General features: G+C 35.9%; 1 pseudogene; it reads right to left on the reverse strand.

The window, feature by feature from the left end:
- Positions 1 to 250: 250 nt before the first annotated feature.
- LOC124373663 lies at positions 251 to 20,739 on the reverse strand (annotated as a pseudogene).
- Positions 20,740 to 21,162: the final 423 nt, after the last annotated feature.

Below are 21,162 nucleotides of genomic sequence, written 5' to 3' on the forward strand. Positions count from 1 at the left end.
CTAAAAGTAAAAAGTAAAGTAAAGATATATTACTTTACCAGGCGAATTAAGGGCTAAAAAGTCCTATCTAACTCTTAACCTGGAGACTAACGGCTTAAAGGTGACTTCCGAACCATCACCAATGGCCGGGCAGACGGGCTGCTTGCAAGGACAAGATCGTTCAGGCGGTCACCCACCTATCTTACGATTACCGTTGTACCAACTACATTGCGCTATTGGCTACACTCTATGAGTAAACCAATATACTAACTGTAGACAGTTGCAGGGAATGTGCTGACTTCACTGTTGAGGGTGCCACCACAAAGTCTATCCACACAGCCAGTAGAGGGTTGACGAGGGTACCCTCCCCACGTTGCTGGTGCAGGGGATGATCAGCCAGTCAGTGTTTGCAGGAGTTTCGGCCCAACGCCTCCGATCATGGAAAGTTACAGCGTTCTGCCCCAGAGTGTTCCCAGTCAGAGTGAACGAGTGTGTGCGATTTGTTCACTGAAACATTCGGATGCGGAGAAACTTTCACATGTTCCATAGAAAAATCTGGTGGTGGTGGAACCAGGTATGTTCCAAAACTCTTACTTTTTCTTCCTTTTAAGCCTCAACTTTCAAGTTTTAAGTTCTCTGAAATCTTTTACTTAACACTTACCTTTATGGCATCCCCAGTTATCCATTGAAAACCTGAGCATTATTATTGTACGGAGGAGGACTCTCCTTACCTTCATCAGGACACTGCATGTACTGGATGCCGCAGAAATTGCGCTCCATACGTATACAGATGCTGTAGTCCTGGTTGGACAGGATGAAGACCGGTAAGAGGTTCGTAGTTGAAAGACTTGATTTGACCAGAGACTCCCGTAAAGTACTGAAGACAACCGTCTTCAGCTGCAACAGAGAGTGAGAAATGGAGTAATATTTAACCTGATTGCCGGTCTGTTATGTTAGGACATTTTTTATTCCACCAAAAGAGTTTTCCAATCATGAAATAGCTGTTGCTGTAAATTCTAGAGAGTTGAATTTCAATAATCTTTTTAATATAAAAATGCTGCAAGTTTGGGTGGCATATATTTTATACAACTTGAAAAAAAAACAAGGCAAGAGAGTCAGAAAGGTTCTATTTAAGTGTTGTGATTTTTCTTAATCACATTGGTTAAAACCGTAATCAAATCTACCAAGGATTGACTATGCTATTACTTGTGTCCTAATTAATATTCCCACTGTACAAGAAGGTTAATGTTTAATGTGTACATTCTATATTTCATATTATTATATTCCATTTTACCTTATCACATAATAGTTTTGTAGAGTTAATTACATAATCACAAATGTTTTTGTTACAAATTGTATCCTATAATATTAGCTATATGTGAAAATGCGGATATAGATGACGAAAAGCAAGAAACAATACATCGATTATTTAATTACTTTAATGGTGTTTGAAAATGATAATGGTTTTTATTTTTCTGAGAAGTAATAAACATAGATGTTACATTCGTTTTGCTATAATGGTAACACTTCTAGTTTATTCTTACTACTTCGTTTACTATTTTCTACTCCCACCTTGTGAATATAAACAATACGTGCAAATAGGTCAACGCTTAAATAGAAACTTAATCATCTGTGCGTTGGTAAAAAAACTTGTGCAAGACATTAAATTATATTTTACCTTGTATCGACTTGGATAGTAGATATTAATATTCAGACATCCAAGATGATATAAATTATTTTTTGATTACTAAGCTCTGACTGAATATCAGTAAAATATATTACTAGATTTTAAATTATTAAATTTTATCTGGTTTGTCTTAAATAAAAATCACAGTTCTAAATTAAAATAATGGATTTATATTAAACTTGGAAAAATTAATAAATTCAATGTTTCAGAATTTTCATCACTCTGTTTTCCACAAAGAATTGACACACCATTCAGTAATTTCAAAAGGTCCTGTGGCAAGATATAAAAATATTAATCAAATATATCAAACTAAAAACCAGAGCTCTCTTCTGAAATAAAATAACAAAGTTTTCAAATAAAAATCACATACCACTTGGAAATAACTAAAATAAAAATGTTCACTTCTAAGTTCACTCAAAATTCAAAAATAAAAATTTAAACTTCTCTTTCCACTAGTTGACCCTTAACTTTTCAAGTCTTTGCAATTCAGATTACAACTCTCTCAAATAATTATTAAAGTTCAATTAATTACCAGTTAATAATTCACAATAAAACAGTTCCAATTAAATATTAATAAATTACTAAATTTCCAAATTTCAATTAAATTTATTAACAAAGTTCAATTTTAATTCACTTTTCTTGCAAGTTTGAACCAAATGTAACTTGTATGATTCTATTATGCTCTATTGTTTATTGAGAATTAATCATGCAGATTGCTTTGTAGTTTCTACGAATTAAATTTTTTCCTATAAAAAAGACTAAAAAAATTAATTTGATATTAGATCTGGGAGACTATTTCAATATAACGTACAATAAATTTGAAGCTTACCTCAAAATCCCTCGCGGAATAAAATTTAGAAACACGGCGCACTGTAATCAACTTAATTTACGAAAATAACCAAAAGAAAGGCGAAAATTATGAGTTGGCGCTTATATACATCCCCTTCCCACCAATTGTGATGGACATCCGCGGTGTTCTCTCGTTGGCCCAGCTGTATCCAACTAGGAGAACAATAGTCGTAACAAGACAAGTTCTAATCAATTCAAGGCAGTGAACCGCCTTCCTAACAATTTAAAACTACCAGTACTAACTTGCCAAAGGATTACATATTCGTTTTTATCCTAACTTCTCACAATCTAATTAAAAATAAATCCCAATATTTGTTCCGAAAATTTTCATTTATTTTAAGTTTTAATTAAAAAATTAAATCAATGTAGCCTTAAAAACTATACATACCTACAACATTTATACCTGATTGTGTGGAAATATATAAATATAATTTTTTTCAACCGTGACTTGTCATGTGAAGTGCACTATATAACAAGAATCGTCGGGAACGTACTTTTACATTTCGATACTTCAAGTCATTATGTATTGCTTTTTAATAAGTACTACTACGCCTATTTCAGTAGGTTAGTTGATACAAGTTCTGCGTAAATACAGTAGAAACATCGTTACCGATTAATTATACATAAATTCTTATTAATAATGTCTTTACTATGTTTTAGTAAGGAATTGCGGTTTAAACCTCTTTGTTAATGTATCATTGCTTTATTTTTACTGTGACACATCTTTGATCTTAGTGAACTTAAACTGAATCCGTGCGAGTTAGATATCTTGCAAATTGTGCACTTCACAATCAACTGAAGATTACACACATCTTGAATCAATCTCAAAGCTTTTATGATCTACAGAAGTTGATTGATCTTGCCTCCAGTATAGACCAACCATTGACTGTGATTCGCAGCAATTCAGATACATCTCCTCCAGTAAAAACTCAAAATAAATCTGAATTATTGCAAACGAAAAATACAAAAAACACCGACTACAGCTTGACATCAAACAGCAGACAAAATAAAAAGTATAAAGCTCAAAAGCACCGGCTGCCGCTCGCAAAAACATACTCTCAACCGGAAATCTTTTTTAATAAGGGGCGATAGTCACACTCGGCACATCGCAGGTCTTACAAGAGGACTGGTCGACTCCTCTACTTCGATCACCGGTGTTTGCAAACCCGGCGCCAGCCCTACTAGACATTGTCAGCCTGCCTCAGCTCACACCTCCACCTGCGAGCACTGTCGGCCTGGACCAGCCCGCGTCTCCACCTGGACCTAGGCTTCATTGCGAGGTGCTGATTGCCGGAACAAACGACCTGGCTACCGGCGCCCAGCACACGATCTACCAGCATCTGGAGCAGTACATCACCAACAGACCGGCCGACACTCAACTAGTAGTCGCCACTATGCCACATCGCCACGACCTGCAAGATCCTGACAATCCCATCCATGACGAGGACCATGCTCGTGAATGCTTTCATTGAAGAACTGGCTGCCAGACACGACATCCAAGTTCTTCGTCTTGACACCATTAGCCGGAAGTATTTCACGAGACATGGTCTACACTTGTCGATGCGTGGCAAAAGACTGCTGGCCGAGATGTTGGTGAGGTGCTTGACCACGGCCAAAACTCGCCCCGTTTGCACAGATAGCAGACTGTCAGCTATCGCTCCTACGCCTCAACCGTGCACCAGCAGAGCGGTTCCTCCGGTAGCACCACCACCGGTACCGACGTCCCCTCCATTACCCTCATCTCCAACGCCTTCTCTGACACTTTTGGGGCCAGCGTCTTCACCGTTGTCTCCATGAACGTCCGCTCCTCTCACTCTGCCGCATATCACCTTTGCTGAAGTTGTCGCTGGGACATCTAAGCCCAATTCAATTGCAAAAAACAACCAGAACTCAATCTTTTTTAGTAGAAGCTCCACCTCTGATCCCCATACAAATTTGACTAACAAAAATAAAATTAAAAATTCCAATTTAAAGAAACACATTTCTAAAACAGTGTCATTTGTGCATCAAAATGCACAAATGGCTACGAATAAGGTGGATGAGCTTACTCTCATGTACGAGGAGCTCAATCCAGACATGTTAGTTGTGACCGAACACGTTTTTAAGAACAACAATATCGAACACTTTAAAATTCCAAATTACCAATTGGCAAATTTTTATTGCCGCAACTCCTTCAAAGGAGGAGGTGTAGCAATATTTCTGAAAAATGAGCTCTCCTTTACCCCTCTCACTCTTTTCAAACCTACAGACAAAACACTGTGAACATACAGGGGTAAAAACTCAAAACCAAACCAAACACTCTCATATTGATGTGATTGGTCTATATAGGTCTCCCAACGGAAACGAGGAATTGTTTTTTTCAAAATTCGATCAAATCTTGACTGACGTTGCAAATAAAAACTCGCGGTTTCATAGTCATGGGAGACTTCAACATTGACGTCTTAGATGTCGATAGTCCCATGACAAGGAGATTGGCTGACTTGCTGGGGTCGTTTGGCCTGAACTGGGTCGGTTAATTCTCCAACAAGAGTGACGGCCAACTCAGCGACCGCGATTGACAACGTCATCACAGATTTGACAGACGTTGAGGTCTTGGTGGTCGACACAGCCATTTCAGACCACTATGGCCAACAGGCCATCATCAATGGTCACGAGGCACCAAGGGGTCCCATCTCAGAGAAAACATTCAGAGATACAAGGCCCACAAACATAGCATTGCTCAACTTTCAGCTGGCAAAAGAAAGTTGGAACTTTCTGAATTCTAGGGATCCTCTTGATTTGCAATTTCAAAAAATTTGAACAAACATTCAATTTTCATCTAGACGTGAGCTGTCCTCTAAGGAAAAACCAAACAAAGACCTAAGAAACGAAAGTGCACATGGATTACCAAAGGTATCCTGGTTTCTAGAGAAAAATTTTTATTTTTCTCGGAAATAAACAAGCACACAGTTAACGAAGAGTTCAAAAGATTTTTTCAAAAGTACAAACAAATTTATAGAAAAGTCATCAAAGCTGCGAAAGCCTATGATGTAAACAAAGCGTTGCTCACGTCGAAAAACGTATCAAAAACTGCATGGGCCTTCATCAACAATAAAAATGTATTAATTGATAAACCGATTGAACTACAGATCAAAGATAAACTCATCAATGATCCTTTAAGGGTAGCTGAGGAGTTTAATAAATTCTTTTCCTCGGTTGGAGCTGAACTAGGACATCGTCCTCCATATAGCCAGCCGGTTCACATGTCAGTGCCGAGTCCAATAGCTTCATTGGCCCTGGTCCCGGTATCAGAGGAGGAAATTGCTAGAGTGATACGAGGCTTCCCATCAAAACGGTCTAATGACTCAAATTATGTGTCAACGTGGCTCCTAAAGCAATGCTCTAAGCATTTATTGGGCCCGCTCGAACACCTTATCAACCTCTCTTTTCACTCGGGAGCGTTTCCTTCCTCTCTCAAAATCGCTAAAGTCACTCCAATTTTTAAGAAGGGTGACACTCTTTCAACTCAAAATTACCGCCCCATATCGATATTGCCGGTCTTCAGCAAAATCTTTGAGAAGCTCTTTCTTTCCCGTTGTGTGAATTTTCTGGACAAACACCATCTGCTGTCTGTAAACCAGTTCGGATTCCGAAGTGGTAGATCGACGGTAGACGCAGTCGTGCGTCTAGTCGATGCGATAGTAGAGGGAATTGAAGGTCGAGGAGATACTTTGAGTATTTTCCTTGACTTATCAAAAGCGTTTGACTGTGTCGACCATCAAATCCTCATTCGCAAACTGGAGTATTACGGGATGCGAGGAGTGTCGCTCAAGTGGCTCAAATCGTATCTCAGTGATCGAACACAATTTTTAGGCATTTCAGGCGTCAAATCGGGAGAGGAGGGTCTGAGCTATGGTGTTCCTCAGGGCTCCATACTTTACTTTACTCTTCTTGATCTACGTAAATGATGTTGGTTCATCGGTACAACAAGGGCGACTCGTCCAGTACGCAGATGACACGACTCTCTGTCTCAACTCAAAATCACAAGAAGAACTTGAAAAAATTACGTTCATTGAGCTCAACAGTGCAGTTCAACATTTCAATGAGCTCAATCTCAAAACAAATCCTTTGAAATCAAAATTCATTCAATTTAGTTTGCGACAAACAGATTCAGATTGTAGTCCTACAGTCATGTTAGACGAATCTGAAATCACTGAAGTGTACTCAATGAAATTCCTTGGAATACACCTAGATCGAGGTTTGACTTGGGATTGTCATATAGACTATGTTTGTTCAAAGTTATCCTCAGGCATTTATGTCTTGAGGAAACTGTCCGAATACTGCCCAACGCAGGTACTGATGACGGCATATTATGGACTGATCTACCCACACCTTTCTTACGGATTGGCATTGTGGGGAGGTTGCACAACCGCAAACTTTTCCAGAATTTTCATCCTTCAAAAAAAAAAGCTGTTCGAACAATTGCAAAACTGCAATGGAGAGAGTCGTGCAGGCCAGCATTCAAAAATCTAAAATTGTTGACATTACCTTGCCTCTACGTCTTGGAAACGTGTCTTTTTTTCAAATCCAAATGCGAACACACAAGAGGTAGTGATTTACACTCTTATGCAACTAGAGGCAGGGATGACTACCGAACTGGAAGACACAGTACTGTAGCTCACGAGCGTTTGCCTTCTCAGGCAGGAGTTCGAATTGTCAACAACTTGCCGAACTCGATTAAATGTGTCCCCATGCTGAAGGCATTCAAAGCTCGTCTAAAAACAACATTGATTACACATGCGTTCTACAGTATAGACGAGTTTATGGCACACAATTGGGAGACCTCTCAATTGGCTGACTGACCGGGGAAGTGGTGGATCAATTCGAATGAGTGAGAGAGAGTGAACGCAAAAATTGTATGTATGGAAGGGACTTCGATGGTAGAACGAGTGGAAAATTTAGCTCGATATACGTGACGATTGCTATAACATTGTTTTTATGTTCTACGCAATAAATAATTTATTATTATTATTTATTATTATTATTATTATTATTATTATAGAACAACTGGTCTTCCCAGCACTATATCTGTGTAAGAACTGAAATATAAATAAATGTTGCACCAGAATGCGTGTCCTCTCAGAAAAGGCTCTTTTGTATTGCCAAGTATTTATATGGTTCCGGAATCTGTTGGAGTGACTGGACTCATATTTTCTCCAGCGGAGTATCGGTGGGGTTTAACCGCTAGTTTATTACAACTTGGGTGGATTTGTTGTGAACTTTACATGAGATCGGTGGGAAATCCCTCAGCCTTATTCCCGGAATCTTCATATCCCAACATCTCGCGTCTTGTTGTAAGTTCGGTCAACTGAAGTAGCCTGCTGATGGTACAAGTTTTGTTTGTAAACTACTTCACGAAGTAATGTAAGTTTTTGGAAGTCTGCGCTATTCTAGTAAATTTCAACCATGACTTGCAACTCGGAACACACAATTACTGGAATAAAGTGAACTTACCGGTTATCGTTCTTTCTGTGGCTACTCCATCAATATTTCATGGAGCATATTTGTACTACAAAGAGGATCGTGAAATCATCGTCAGAGATACTATTAGATATACCTTTATAGTTTTTTTTATTATTACGAAAAAATTGGTTTATTACTACATTTCCAACAAGTTGCTAATTGCATCTTGAGAGATTTACACATATTAACGACTGGATCAGACTGGAAGTGCTCACCCAATGTTTAAAGACTGTGTGTCTCGCAGGAACGAGGTTTCTCTCATGAGCTCCTACCATCTGTTATGAGACTACGTGTACCAAGCCAACGTCTTCTATGGTGATCTACTACTGGTCCACGTATTAAGTTCATTTATTGAAATCGCTGAATCTTTATACTTAATCTTATTTGACATTGGAAAATAATTGGTCATTTGTGATTAGACATCAGAAGTTTTCTGGTAAGGCTCTCCCTAGCCGGTCGGTAAGGTTTTAATAACTACATAGAGTACTCTACCTTTATAAGATGAGCTGCAAGGTATCTGGCAGACTTTGATCTTCCAGTGGCGGGACATGGCAGGGCCACTGGTGACCACTGTAAGAGTGCGGAAACTGTGTTAAGTATGTGGTTTTAGAAACCTACATAGAGTACTCTACCTTTATAAGATGAGCTGCAAGGTATCTGGCAGACTTTGATCTTCCAGTGGCGGGACATGGCAGGGCCACTGGTGACCATTGTAAGAGTGTGGAAACTGTGTTAAGTATGTGGTTTTAGAAACCTACATAGAGTACTCTACCTTTATAAGATGAGCTGCAAGGTATCTGGCAGACTTTGATCTTTCAGTGGCCGGACATGGCAGGGCCACTGGTGACCACTGTAAGAGTGGGGAAACTGTGTTAAGTATGTGGTTTTAATAACCTACATAGAGTACTCTACCTTTATAAGATGAGCTGCAAGGTATCTGGCAGACTTTGATCTTCCAGTGGCGGGACATGGCAGGGCCACTGGTGACCACTGTAATAATGCGGAAACTGTGTTAAGTATGTGGTTTTAGAAACCTACATAGAGTACTCTACCTTTATAAGATGAGCTGCAAGGTATCTGGCAAACTTTGATCTTCCAGTGGCGGGACATGGCAGGGCCACTGGTGACCACTGTAAGAGTGACAGGGCTAGTGCCTAGTCCGGCATCTACATACACTGCAACACGATACGTTTCAAGGTGTAGTAATCCAACAATACATTACCTACTCTAGTACAATAAATGTTGTTATCAACTAGTTTTTTGTATAATCTGAATATATCGTGTGTGAAAATTCCCTTTCACCCCCCCCCTTCCAACAACAAAACAAACAACAACCGGCCCCCTTTGTCCGGTTAAAAATATTACATTGTATTTATGAGGTAGATAACATATTGAATGATGTGGTTCACTTGAAATACTGTAGGTATTAGACACGTTAATATTAATCCTAATGTTATTATAAATACGAAAGTGACTTTGTTTGTTTTGTATTGTTGTCACACGTAATGTAATGAGCTGATTGTACTACTTGCCGAATATTACATGGACATTCTTGCGGTTCCGGTGATGAACGTAGACCTACTCGTATTTCGAATATTTCTCCAGTCTACGCCTCAACTATTCTTTTTAATCTTTTTTTTTTTTTCATTTATAGTGAGTAAGTTTATATGTATATGTATCATGAGAGAGGAATAACCAGTTTTGAAACACAAAATATTAAGACCGAATTGTATTAAAATTACTATAAATATAAACGTTATAACATATTTCCTTAATCGTGGAAAGAAGGCAATCACAACATTGGCGTAGGAAATATAATTTACTCGAATCAGAAGTGCTCATACAGGTGCAAAACCTGCGAAATTGTGGTGCGAAGCCGAAGCCGCGGGTAACTGCTAGTATTTATTTTTAGATAGGCGCGCAATGGAACAAGCTATATTAAACATGTATACCAAAGATTCTTAAATTAAAGGAAAGTCACTGGCTGATCTTTAGCGAAGCCAGAACAGAGAGGGAAATATGTCTGTATGTCTGCCTGCACTATAGGCCTATCTCAAAAGTAAACTGATCTATAGACTTGAATTGTTGTTGGAAGCTTTAATATAATATAGACCACATTGCGTTCGGTGTTTCGTATGCCACAATGAGATTTGGCTGAGAGTTAGGGAATATTTTTATATTGGTCTTATATTTAACCAGGACGGCAACGAGAAAATAATGGAACATGTAAACAAACTGAGAGCAATTTATGACACTTTTATATTTTTTATGTTAACACGTGTATCCAACATATAGAACATGGACGTTTGGTAACTTTGTGCTCAGACTTGAATTGTTTAAACACTGCCATTAAGGCCAACTTAATGAATAAAGTGCATGTGGCAAGATATCTCTTTTATACTTTTAGATGTAGGTATGATTTCTAACCTTGGAATTTGGTTTCGTATCATTGATGCCTATAACATAGCAGGCAAAACCAATTCCTCATTTGTTTTCTGGGGGTTAATTTAATGCGAATTTCGAGTTTAGCCTCCTTCTGAGACTCCAAGGTGCTGCTGAAGGGATCCAAATGCTGCACGTAATAAGAAGGTGAATCTGGAGCTATACTCAACATTCGCATTCGCATTATAGAAGTATCGTTGTTGGTTAGATTCTATAACAGTAGTTGTGTATCATAACACTTTAATAAGTGTAACTCATCCCCAACAAAAGCTTGCCATTTTCATTAGATTTTAAATAATAGAATATCTGAAATTTAGGATGTTCCTTTGTATTATGGTAGTAGAAGTTTTTTTTGTGTGTGCCAATTTTAACAGCTTAGTGTGCATTACAACATTAACATAAATGGCATTTGTAAATTCTGAACTTTTTAAATACTGAAATAGTGGCAAGTACTAAGTAGTATTGCCAAGATACTCTACTGTTTCGATCTTACTGGATCCTCTCAGACAGCCGTCCACTCCAGATTCCTGGCGTGGTTGTCTGTGCCAGTGTCAAATCTCAGACAATGCGCTAACAGCCAGATGAAATAACGTTTCTTCTATGAGGTTACTGTACATACCACAGGAACCTCATTTAGTGGCGATTAACTATCTTATTTATTAGATCCAATATTGTCTTTCGGAACCTGCTGACAGGTCGTGTATCCAGAACAACTTTTTAACCAGATGCTTAGTTAAAGATTATCGAAACAGTTTACAATTATTATTTTTAGAGTTTTGTCATATTCTAAGGTAGTAGTACCAAGACTCACTGTGATTTTCCAGAGTTAATGCCACAAATCGCAGGAACAGGACTTCCTCCTGACACAAGAAACTGATCGTTGTTACAGATGTGATTCATCGTCTCCGGTCCGTCGAGTACAAAATTGTCAAAATCCAACCTAAACATAATAATCCCTAGAGTAAAATGAATGACACAATATCGTACACACAAGTTATATACAGATACTAGCTGTTTCCCGCGGCTTCGCACGCGTCTCTTAAGCTTTGCCCGTATATTTCTTTGCCTTCAAATAGTGTTTGGATATTTTAATATACGTAACTACTGTGTTGTAATTGCAGTTTATAATGTGCAGGCGCTTTGATAACTTTTATATCTTGCAGTACAGCCTGGTGGTTAGTTACATCAATGGGCATTGCGTATAAACCTTCTACATAGAAAAATTACAAATTTTCATAGTGATCGGTCCAATAGTTCTGAGTCTATAAAGGACAAACACACAAACATTCATTTTTATATATTATGATTGCAGAAACAGTTTAAACAAAATTTGTCGTTTCTCTTAAGCTTACTCTATGCTTTAAAACTATAAGTGTAAAGAAATTTATATATAAATATATTTTTTGTCGCATTATATATGTTTACAAAGAACAGCTGATTAAAAATTTGAAAAGACTCTTTCACTTAATAACATATGTTTGCTGCAATGCATTTCTTACGGGTATTTCTGTAACCAGTGGGGCGGAATCCTGAATCGGGAAAGGGATAAAAAGTATCCTATAACCTTCTACAGATCAAGACGAACAAATTAAAAAACAAATTAGGCGAATCCGTCCAGCCGTTTGTGAGTGATGCTGTTACACACGAACAGTTTCATTTTTATATATATAGATTTTATGCGAAAAAGTTTCGTTAGCTAAACAAGTCAGTTTTAAAGCGCTGCATCTACACTCATAGAAGATTAAAAGTTTGTATTTGTTTTATTATTAATTGAATCCTTATTACAGTTATTTCATTAGAATTTACACATTCATAAGATAACTTCACAACAAGATAATATTTTGGTCTATAGCACTTTTTAAATATTAAGTTATTATAATAAACTTAGTCGAGCAGTTAATATACTGTTTTCTAAAAGATTTACAATGATCAGTATAACATTACTCATGTTTTAAGATTTAACAACTCAAATTATGTTTATAACTAATTATATTTATGTAATATGCACATGAGACAGCACTGAAAATGGAAACGCATGATAATTATGTTGTATAATTTATTTAACTCTTGATACATGTTAACTATACAATCATGGAACTGGGTGATACAACGAATATAAAGTGAAAAATCTATTTGTTTTACCTCAAATGTTTATATATTTTGAAGTTAGCCTTTATTTTAATTAATAATATTTGGAGAGATAAACAATTTTAAAAAGTGGATTGAATGTTTGATATAACATAAAACCCATTGCAGACATGTCAACTGGCATATGTTTGTTCTAAAACACCACCCACGATACACTTAAACATAATTTATTTTATGAATAGCATTTATATAGTATTTTTCAGCCGACAGTTAATCAATATAAAATCCTTGTCCAATGCATAATAAATAATCTACCATTTTAAAAATAACATTTAAGGTTCCTGTGATCAAAATGGACGATACAATCTTTTAAAATTCATGCATTTTAGGGAAGTTTCTTACAATTTCTCTCAAATAGCAATCTAAATTATATGCAAAACTACTAGATTTTACCAAATTATTAATGAAACAAACAGGGAAACAATATAATTTCTAACACAAGAACATCATTGTGACACACTGCATTCAAGCAATTTTTCGGGGTACAACTGTTGTGGTTTATTTTAGCAAAATTGCTCAAGAAGTAGCGAAGTGACCACGCCTTACTTTCTTTCCAAGCAAAGTCTCTGAAGCAACTAGTTGTTTAGTGCTTGAAGAGGCAATTTTAGAAGATTCTTTACAAAATTACCAGAAAATGTTTGATTGGATTGTATTTTTAAAAGTGTTCAATGTGTGTTAAAACAGTGAAATGTGAAAATTTGTAACAATTTAACTTTTAAAATAATCAAAAATTCCTTGGAAATCATCCGCGAGATTCATTGGCTTTGCATTTTGCTCCAAGTGTATTGTGAAACCATCTTCAGGATGCACCAGTATTTCAAGAAATTTACATCAAAAGTGACACTCTTCAAGCATCAACAACAACTTATGTAAAAAAAGGGGTTTCAACTTCACAAGACACTCCATATAATCAAGCCAGAAGCGGCTTTCAGTTTACACAACAGCTGTGGCCATGAATTTCACACTGTATTTGCTGGACACACATATTTCTCCTGATCCTAGAGGTGTACTCAGCTGTATAGAGAAGACAGAACACTGCTAAGATCTTCCATTTCACATCTACACCACAAGAAATTCTAGTCTACACATCCTTAAAAAAAAGACTTCAAAATCTTATCAATCAACCGTCAATATAAAGAATGCAGAACGCAGATGAGTTTTTAACATGTAAACAAAATAAACGTACCACTGGAACAATCCTACGAATGGCAGATATCATACATAACTCTATCCTCGAAATATTAAATTGAAGACTAATTATACGTATTGAAGGTCTTCTATAGCACTATGTTTCATAGCACTTACAGAATGACGACTTTTTGGTTAAAATATTATCAAATTAAAGAAATAGATATTGAATTGACGTTACATATTAAATAAATAATAATAAAATTAAATAAATAACACCCTTATAAATAATATAATAACAGCAATATTCTTTGTGTAATAATTCAAAGGCTCCGCAATGAAAATATTACGTATCTCAGTTCTAAGTGTGTACCATGGCAAGAACATTTGCATCACCTCCAAGAGAATTCACGGACTCTGGCGGCAGAGAGTGATGGCAACACCGCGAATGCAATATGATAACCTCGCAGCATGACTGTAGCCAACTGTGAGTTTAACCAACATACCCCCCATCAACAATACATGGAGCTCGGATCTCGGTATTACAGTTTAAAACTGGTTAAAACCAACCCAACACCATCTATGCTACATGCCGCTTACATCAAGCATGAATTTAATAAATATGGTCTATTTTACAAAACTAAATCACAGTAACATCGTAATAATACACCGGCTGTAAATTTTTCCGATATATATAAAACACAATATGGTTTAATAATAAATAAATAATTTAATTGCGAATAATAATCACACAGAGCACAGGAAATTAATAAACCGATTACAAATACAACTCGTAGGAGTTAAACTCACATTAAATATTTAAATGTGCTTTCATTGTTTCATTTTCTTTGAACTTGATTAAAATTTCTCTATTTTTGTTTCCAACAGTTAGAATACACGGCCATTTTTAATAAATCCATTATTACTGCAATATTTCCACATTCATTAATAATATTCTCAGTACTAGTACATCTTTGTGATGAATTTCCTTCAATACCCATTAATTGATATTAATAAAACTCTTTTTCTGTTGAAATATATAAATACCTACTAAAAGGCAACCAACTATTATTTATTTAAATTCAAACTCAAAATGAAATTTACTTCACATACATATTTTTGCAAACATTAAATAGTATTTAAAAAAAGTAAACTTCTTTTATTAACATTAAAATCTATTTAAAATATCATTTTTTTAAGTAGTACAAAATATCTTTGTAAAGTAAATTACTTAAAATGAAAATAAAATAAAGGGTCAAATAATTATGCGTATCCCCTAAGCAAAAAGGCCCGTTTGTGATAGACCTTCACACACACACAAAAGAAAAACCAAATGGCTAATCGGAACTTGAAGAAAAAAAAATGTAGCTCAATTAAATTAAATGTAACAATATTTAATAATTTAAAACATTTAAATTTATTGCTGTACGCTGATATTAGTTACACTAAAACTATCTTCAAATCAAAGGTTTCTTACTTTTAACACAGATATTTATCAACTTATAACTAATGGAAATACACTACACTAAACATAAATTTTTAGTTGATAAAAAACAACCTCTGATATACAACAACCAAACAAAAAATTATTCGTAATAATAATTAAAAGAAATAATCCTTGTTAAAATTCATGCACATTCAAATAAAATATCGAATAATTTTTTTTTTTTTTTTTCTTTTAAATTAGTGTAACCCTTTTAAATCATTTGTTAAGATATTATGGATAAACTTTTATCCACACACGTATCATCTCCACATGCTGTATCATCTGCAAAAGCAGTAAATCTTTTATTAAAGTAGCCCATTCATAAGTCATTCATATATACAAAAAATAATCGTCTCCAAAACGGATCCTTGGGGTACACCATGTTTTCATTTTCTAGTGGCGCTATACGTTTTCCCAATTGTAACACATAGTTTTCTATCACTTAAATAACTTATAAAACACTTATGAGGTAAACCTTGCACTCCTGCCATCCATAGTTTATCCAATAATATTTCATTGCCGTGTCAAAAGTCTATGTTATATCAACAAAGCAGCGCACTTGTTTGCCTATTACAAACATATTCCAAAAAATTAAGTAAAGCATTTTCAGTACTAAGATTTTCTCTAAAGCTAAAATGATTTCTACTGAGATAAGTTTGCGATAAAAATGTATTAGGTGTTATTAACTAGCTTCTCTAATACCTTAGAGAGCACAAATAACAAATATATAGATCTGTATCAGTTGGTTTGTTATTCCTTGTTTCCGTGTTTCAAAAGAGTCTTTAAACGGATGTGAAGTTCTACTTCAGTTATACCTTTATTAAATAAATATGTTTCAATCTGTACGATTTGTAGTGATATATTTTTAAGACATAACTATTGGTGTTGTCTATTCCAGGCGATTTGTTATTTTGTAGCCTACATATTATTTCTAGCACCCCTTACTCATCTATCAGTAGCATAAAGAATGCACTTGACGAATAATTTGTTGGAAATGTACATCATACTTATTGTTGCCTTTAACACTAGTAATTGCGCTTTGGACTACCTCCGGAGCATTTAAAAAGAAATTATTAAATTCAGTAGCTGTATCAACTATATCTGTCAGAATTTTCTATCTAAGTTTCAAATACAAGTATTTCAAAATGTTCTATTTTCTCTCCAAACAATCCGTTAACTATTTTCCATTGCACTCGGGAATCCCCAGCACAATAATAATAATAATACTTTATTTCCACCATTTACAAGATAAATACAAAACAATTTACATTCTTTGGAAATACACTGACCCAAAACCAGTAGCTGGTCAGCGTAACAAAAACAAAACAATTTACAAAATAAAATAAAAAGAGTTCTTTCCTAATTAAAACAATACACGAATTGGTTTAGATAATAATTTTCTTTGGTTGCCCTTATATTATATTTTAATTTATTTCTAAATGACTAAACGTGGTAAAGAACCACGTGAGGTGTTTGAACGTGGTGGTCTTGACCTCTCAAACAATTCAAGGAGGCGGTAATTTACATTTGGGCAAAATTTGTATTTTGGGCATAGCCTACCTTAAAAAGAAATCAAAATAGATTTTTCTTTCAATTGTCAACCAACATTTATTCTCATTTATTTTTCTATAATTTTTAAGGTTTCAAGATGGAGGTTTTTTAAAGTTGCATAAGTATCCAATTGAACCGTTATAAGTGGATATGTTTACTGACATAATTTTGGATTAACTGTTTCTTGTGTTTGACAGTATTTACAGGTTCTAGGCTTCAAGGTCGTAGAGTATCTAACTGTTCCGAAATTATTCCGATTGTAACACACTTCTAATATTGAGAGTTGTTCCATTACTGTTGTGCAAAATTAAATATATAAACTAGTAATGCATCTCCATTTTGACATTTTTGACGGCCACGTGTGAAATCTGTCTTTCTTCCGACTGAGGCGGAAGGTATATATATTAATAGAGTAATAAGAAAAATAATAGATTGAAGAGTCAAGGTGACAAGATTTCATTTCAGTACACTCTTGCGTTGTAGAACCTTTCCTAGGTCACTGGAGTTATTCTTACTGTAATACTACTATGAAACATAAGTTAATAGATAAAATCGTGAATCTATCATTAGGTAAGACAACGTGAGAAATATGTACTCTGTAGACTTAAAATGTTGCAGCATTTTTCATTCCTAAATATACAATAATAAGTTTACATGACGGTTCATTTTCAATCATGGAATTTGGCTCAGCGTCATTGAAACCTCTCACTCAGTACGCTACCATAATTTCTCTTTTGTCAACTGCAGGGATGTAAAAATTACTGTTTTTAATACTGTCTGTCTACAGGACAAATTGGGCATGAAATAAGTTTGTAGATTTGAAATTTTGCTATTAACCTCAGCGAAGTCTTTTACGCAACTCGAGTTGCAATGAACCCGTACCTAGAATTAACTCTGTAATATATTTAGATAATTTTACCTGTATTGACATATGTCAGGATGTGCTTTGTAGATAGTAAGTTGACACGAGCCAGATCCATCGTAGAAGCTCGGATACCCGGGGTTCACGAAGTACGAGCAGTTCTGGTTGGTGGACTGGCCGCACGTCGCCATGACTGTGGAAAATAACACCGTCAGTTATTGTCAAATCCAAGAATTTTGGAGGAACTCAGGAATTAACGTATTAATCATACTTGTGTAAGTAAGAGAGATGAATCAAAAAGCTGTAATAGGCTTAAAAGCTTTTCATATTTAATAATACTTGTACGTAACTGAGATGGAAAGATACTTTAAAGCCAGATGATGAAACCTACAGCTAATTGCTCACTCCAGCTGCTCGATTCCTAATGGACTGCTGACGTAAGCCGACTGAAGTAATTCCGTATAGAGTGCGACAGGCACGCGTGCACTTCCTCCTTAACCCTCTCTAGGCCAGCAGATGATATTTAATCTCAAGGATAATCAGCGAACAGCTACAAGAGTCTTTATAACCAAAAAACTTTAATTTATATACAACATTCCAAAATATAAATACTAATCAACTTTAGGTCAACTTTAGTATCAAAATATTTGAATGACTAACTTTTGAACATCCTTAAACTTACTTTGTTTACTGCTGGCAAATCACTGCAGTCAAAGTAGTAAGATAAATGTTGCTAATAAATATAACTGTATAGTGTTTCTTTTTAGTTACTGACAATTTATTAATTTCATCATCAATTAAATTTATTCCCCTATTCAAACTTGTTCGTTAGTTTTTGGTAGTTAAACTTCAAGTTAATTCTTAATAGTTTGAATTTTCTTATTAAAATGTGAGTGAAACTGACTTTTTTATGTTTATTTCTGCTGCAATTGCCTTTCTATTAGGAATAATAAAAACTCAAGATCCGAACTAATATGATATCCAACGTATCCATTTTTGTTATATCTTATAATGAAAGGTATATTTTCAAATTATTTTCAAATTCACCATTTTAAAATCTTTCCAAATTATATTAATGTGTTTGAAAACAAAACTCACAACAGCAACCATATTAAAATTGGTGATTTTTCAACTGTTTTAACGGGAGCTATCCTGGATACTACTTAATCAATTTTGTAAAAATATATACAAAACCTAAGAAATAAGGAAAAACAAAGAAGTTTAAAACAATAAAACGGTTTATAGTTATATTTTACGTCTAAAAATTAACTTGATTTCCACCCTCCTAATTATCTGGCATTAATAAATATCCAGATTTTATTTTATACATTCTGATTGTAGACTACTTATAAGCAACATAAAAAGTGCAACGTTTTAAAAACTATATAACATACCTCCTGATAGTCTTTTCAGTACTAGTATTTCAAAAAACAAATTCTTTTCTCAATTGATTTTATTATTAGTACCTTAATTTAGTTATAAAAAAACCTTTGTTTTTATAATTCAATAAATATCAGCTTTTGATATAATACTGATATTTATGGTTTATAAACAATATATAGATAAATAAAACAATGATAGTAACATTTTAGGATTGTCAAAATAAAAAAATATCTAGATTTAAAAGCACGACGTAGTTCAAGCTTCATCATTTTAGCAACTTTCTAGGATACAACATAAAACTTATTTGCCAGGGAAATAGAGAACAAATAGAGACTTGCTCATTGACATGAAGTCTAATTTTTCGCGTACATTCACACATTTATGAAAATAAAAGATTCGTTAAATAACCTTCTATGATAGTAAAATAAGTTTCCTAACCAGTTTAATCGTAAAAAATTGAAGATTATACTATTAATTACTAAATACTAAAATACATTAACACTGACACAAACAACAGGACTCCATAGCTGCTGGCGCAGGGGCCACTAACAACACCACCTCGCTCCAAGCATTCACTCTCGGTCAGACAGGTGCCATTGTCTCCTGATGCCGCCAGGCAGGCCTTGTTGTCGAACTCCACTATTGTGAACAGCGACAGGACTGTAAACACATGACATTGTTTAACAGTGACACAAACAACAGACTCCATAGCTGCTGGCGCAGGGGCCACTAACAACACCACCTCGCTCCAAGCATTCACTCTCGGTCAGACAGGTGCCATTGTCTCCTGATGCCGCCAGGCAGGCCTTGTTGTCGAACTCCACTATTGTGAACAGCGACAGGACACACGACATTGTTTAACAGTGACACAAACAACAGACTCCATAGCTGCTGGCGCAGGGGCCACTAACAACACCACCTCGCTCCAAGCATTCACTCTCGGTCACACAGGTGCCATTGTCTCCTGATGCCGCCAGGCAGGCCTTGTTGTCGAACTCCACTATTGTGAACAGCGACAGGACTGTAACACATGACATTGTTTAACAGTGACACAAACAACAGACTCCATAGCTGCTGGCGCAGGGGCCACTAACAACACCACCTCGCTCCAAGCATTCACTCTCGGTCAGACAGGTGCCATTGTCTCCTGATGCCGCCAGGCAGGCCTTGTTGTCGAACTCCACTATTGTGAACAGCGACAGGACTGTAACACATGACATTGTTTAAACAGTGACACAAACAACAGACTCCATAGCTGCTGGCGCAGGGGCCACTAACAACGCCACCTCGCTCCAAGCATTCACTCTCGGTCAGACAGGTGCCATTGTCTCCTGATGCCGCCAGGCAGGCCTTATTGTTGAACTCCACTATTGTGAACAGCGACAGGACTGTAACACATGACATTGTTTAACAGTGACACAAACAACAGACTCCATAGCTGCTGGCGCAGGGACCACTAACAACACCACCTCGCTCCAAGCATTCACTCTCGGTCAGACAGGTGCCATTGTCTCCTGATGCCGCCAGGCAGGCCTTGTTGTCGAACTCCACTATTGTGAACAGCGACAGGACTGTAACACATGACATTGTTTAACAGTGACACAAACAACAGACTCCATAGCTGCTGGCGCAGGGGCCACTAACAACCCCACCTCGCTCCAAGACACCAACACCACTCTCGGTCAGAACAGGTGCCATCCACTATTGTGAACAGCGCCAGGACTGCAACACGTAAAAGTTTCTCATCAATTGAACTATATGAACTACACTGAGAACCAGATTTGTATTGAATTTCACATAGTAAGTTGTGAGCAATGCTTTTGGTTTATAGTGTAACAAAATCGTTTAGCAGTTCAAAATTTTCACTTTGTTGTTGCATTTAACTCGACTCAAGTTTGTCTATTACCATCCCAAGAAAATATAATGGCAACAAAATATTTTAGGTACCTTATTATAATAATATGTTTACAAAAGAAACCTTAATAAGATATGTAGTACACACACACTTTACTATCACTTACATAGATGTAATCTCTCGAATAGATCCTCAGCTCATTGTAATATTGAAGATTGAAATCTAAATTTAGACACCAAGTCACATTTCGAGGAAATTTCATCAGTGGGAAAGCCGTTCAAAGTGCTTTC

The sequence above is a fragment of the Homalodisca vitripennis genome, unplaced genomic scaffold (genome assembly GCF_021130785.1).
Source record: "Homalodisca vitripennis isolate AUS2020 unplaced genomic scaffold, UT_GWSS_2.1 ScUCBcl_6120;HRSCAF=13188, whole genome shotgun sequence".
Classification (NCBI taxonomy): Eukaryota; Metazoa; Arthropoda; class Insecta; order Hemiptera; family Cicadellidae; genus Homalodisca; species Homalodisca vitripennis.